Source organism: Heterodontus francisci, unplaced genomic scaffold (genome assembly GCF_036365525.1).
Source record: "Heterodontus francisci isolate sHetFra1 unplaced genomic scaffold, sHetFra1.hap1 HAP1_SCAFFOLD_102, whole genome shotgun sequence".
In the NCBI taxonomy this organism is placed as follows: Eukaryota; Metazoa; Chordata; class Chondrichthyes; order Heterodontiformes; family Heterodontidae; genus Heterodontus; species Heterodontus francisci.
Window position 1 is genome coordinate 6535796 of NW_027140380.1, and position 3841 is coordinate 6539636.

At 41.0% G+C, this 3841-nt stretch overlaps 1 non-coding gene across 1 annotated transcript; it reads left to right on the top strand.

Moving 5' to 3' along the window:
• The first annotated feature begins 714 nt into the window (after positions 1 to 714).
• Positions 715 to 788, top strand: trnat-ugu (transfer RNA threonine (anticodon UGU)). The gene has a single exon. It is a non-coding gene; the product is annotated as a tRNA-Thr (tRNA).
• The last annotated feature ends 3053 nt before the right edge of the window (positions 789 to 3841 follow it).

Sequence of the window (3841 nt, forward strand, 5' to 3'; positions counted from 1 at the left end):
GCAAGCTTTTGTTTGGAGCAGTCATTGTGTTTTACCTTCTGGAGTGAGCAGCTGATAAAGTTAGCCAGAAGAAGTGTCAAGGAATGAGAGAAGACCGCAACCCACCATGTTTTGCAGCAAATCTTGAAAAGACTCTGAGAAGTTCACTGTGTCAATTCGTCTCATATTCTGTCTTTGAAGAAAGCCTGCTAAAATTAATTCTCAACCCCGCCTCTAAATAAACTCTTCTAAAAGAACCGAGTGACCTGTGTACATGTACTCGGAAATTAGACTGCATGTCAATTTTGGAACAACATATCTCATCTGCTGTTTTCTTCAGAAATGAGCAAGTAATCAGTCCAAGTGTTTTTTTTTTTTGTCTTTAACAGAGCCCTGAATTGTATAGAAAAATCCCTTTTTTTTCAGTATGTGTGTGTGCGTGTGTTCAGCTGAGGTAAGAAAGGGACTTTAAATGTTGGTTAAGGTAAAAAGGGAGCATTTAAAATTTCCACCTGTGTGTTTATGCTTTACTTCATGATTAGTTAAAACTTGTTCTGTAAGAAACTGATAATTTTGTTGTTCATTAAGTGTCTTCTATTCTGGGAAAAATAGAGCATATGATTGACTGTATCAGTAAGTGGGAAAAGTTAAAATTTTTGTTGTGACCTGTGGAGAAGTGGGATGAGAATAAATAGTAACCACCTCAGATTTCAATTGCAACAGCACTTGTGATCTGGCTCTGTAGCTTAGTTGGTTAAAGTACCTGTCTTGTAAACAGGAGATCCTGGGTTCGATTCCCAGCGGAGCCTTATTTCAGATTTGCAATATGCTTGAGAAGTTTCCGTATCAACATTTACGTCTGTGTCTTGTGAACTTCAACTTAGAATTCAAATTACATGATGAATTTCATTCACAGGAGAAAGCAGCCTTTGTGAAGGATGTGAGTTTGGAATGGCTCTTCCTCCTCGGACAGAAATTCAGTGCTGATATTTCAAAGGCAACTTCTTTGATACAAATTTGTTCACAGTTGCATTCGACCTGGGAAAAAAGCTCGACCCTAATCTCACTGAAGGAAAGTGTGACCGTGTTGTCTGTTTCAAAGTGTGTGTGTCATTATGTGTTGCTTGTAACTGAGACTGGGACACGACACAAGTGGGAGGGTTGATCTGAGGTTTGGAATATTTCTCAGTCAGGAACAAGAAAAATCAAAGGAACCAAATAAGAAAACCATTGTCTCATGTGGTTACCGAGAAACGGTGAGAAGATATTAAACTTTGTTCTATTCAAAACAGCTGTGAACTTTGACCTTTCCTGCCTTTTCTCAACAGTATTTGAAGTGTCTCGGTAACAATGTTCAGTGTTGAGGAGAGTGGGGTCTGGGCGAGCAGCTGCTGAGTGTGACAGGGTCAGGACTGGATGCAGGAAGTTCTCTGACAGTCTCTCTCTCTCGCTGATGGGTTTGAGTTGATTTTCAACTGGGAGCAGCTGGTTTTTCGATAAATGAAGGAAGTACCCTCTCACCATTTTTTTCTGACTGACAGTGTAGGATAAGGGTGTAAAGGGTTAATGCTGAAGACAGTGGGATCAACACCTCCCACTGTCAGAGTGATGATGTAACAGTCAAATGAGATGAGATTTGGGAGAAGAGAGAGCAGCACCAAGGATGCTTGCTTAGGAGGCTTGATGAGTGTGTATACAGTATTGTGTAAATTAGAAAAGAGTTCTTAGTTCTTTCAGCTGGAAGTGTGTCCACAAAATATTGATAAAGTCACAATTTTATAATTCAGGAGTCGGAACACAGATATTAACTCCAAGTGACAGTTCTGGGTTCATTTAACAAACGTAGAGAATAATATTACTCACTGCTTGAAATCCCCCAGTGAGGAGACAGTTTAAACAGGTGATCTGTTGGGGCATCCTTCGATCCAAGGTTTCGACAGCACTTAATCTCCCTTTCTGGTGAAATTCTCTGTTATTTGCAACTTTTTTTATCCAGCTTTGATGGGTGAGTGAAAAAACTGAAAAAAGTGAACAGTTCCATCCTTTCTTTTCTTTCTTCTTCCCTTCTTTCCATCAGTTTCTCTTTTCTGTCCCAGATCAATGAGAATCCCAATTTAATCTGCTGTTTTATCCATTCCAATCAGAATTCAACATTCCAATCAAATCTATTTGTTATTCCACAGTGTCTCTCCATGTGTTTTATTCTGTTGTATTCTCTCACAGTCTGTTTGATAATCAATGTTACATCTCACTCTGTTCTGGTGAAGATCAGAAGCAGTAATATCTGTTTGCACCACCCACCAAGTCGGCCTGAGGCTGTGCCTCGCTGATCATGTGGAGTTAGGAACGTAGGAACATAGGAGCAGGAGTCGGCCATTCAGCCCATCGAGCCTGCCCCACCATTCAATATGATCATGGCTGATCGTCCACTTCAATGCCCTTTTCCCCACACTTTCCTCATATTCCCTTATGTCATTTGTATTTAGAAATCTGTCAATCTCTGCTTTAAACATACTCAATGACTGAGCTTCCACAGCCCTCTGGGGTAGAGAATTCCAAAGATTCACAAACCTCTGAGTAAAGAAATTTCTCCTCATCTCTGTCCTAAGAGGCTACTCCCTTATTTTGAAATTCCTTCTCTTGGTTCTCGGCTCCCCAACCAGGGATCTTAGCTGCATCTACCCTGAATGTCGTTTAAGTATTTTGTAGGTTTCAATGAGATCACCTCCCATTCTTCATAAACTCTAGAGAATACAGCCCCAGTTTCTCCAACCTTTCTTCATACAACAGTCCCACCATCCCTGGAAGAAGTCTGATGAACCTTCGTTGAACTCCCTCCACGGCAATAATATCCTTCCTAAGGTAAGGAGACCAAAACTGTATTCCAAGTGCGCTCTAACCAAGTTTCTGTACAATTGAAGCAAGAATTCACTACTCCTGTACTCAAATCGTCTTGTGATAAAGGCTAACATACTATTAGCTTTCCTAATTGAGTGCTGCACCTGCATGTTAGCTTTCAGTGACTTATTGACATGGACACCCAGGTCACCCTTATATTCTATAGCTCAGCTAATAAAGGAAAGGATTCCATATACCTGCTGAACCACCTTATTGACCTGTCCTGCTACCTTCAGGGATCTGTGGACATTCGCTCCAACGTCCCTCACTTCCTCTGCACCGTTCAGTGTTCTCCCATTAATTGTGTATTCCTTTGCCTTTTTTGACCTCCCAAATGCATCACCTCACCCTTGTCCAATTTGAATTCCATTTGCCACTATTCTCCCCGCCTGACCAGTCTATTGATATCTTCCTGCAGTGTACAGCTATCCTCCTCGCTATCAGCAACACGGACAATTTTCATGTCATCTGCAATCGTCTTGATTATGCCCTCTACATTCATGTCCAAATCATTAATATATACCACAAAAAGCAGGGAACCTAGTTCTGAGCCCTGTGGAACACCACTTGAAACAGACCTCCAGTTGCACAAACACCCGTACCCAATTCCTTTTTGCTTCCTGTCACCGAGTCTATTTTATGTCCAGTTTGCTACATTCCCCTGGATCCCATGTGCTTTTATGTTTTTTTAACCAGTTTGCCATGTGGGACCTTGTCAAAAGTCTTGCTAAAATCCATGTAGGCCACATCAACTGCACTATCCTCACAATCCTCATTGTTACTTCTTCAAAAAATTCACTCAAGATAGTCAGACAGGAGCTTCCCTTAACAAATCCATGCTGATGATACTTGATTAATCTGAGCCTTTCTAAGTGACAGTTTAAAGTGTCTCTCAGAATTAATTCCAATAATTCACCCACTATTGAGGTTAGGCTGACTGGTCTTTAATTATTCGGTCTATCTC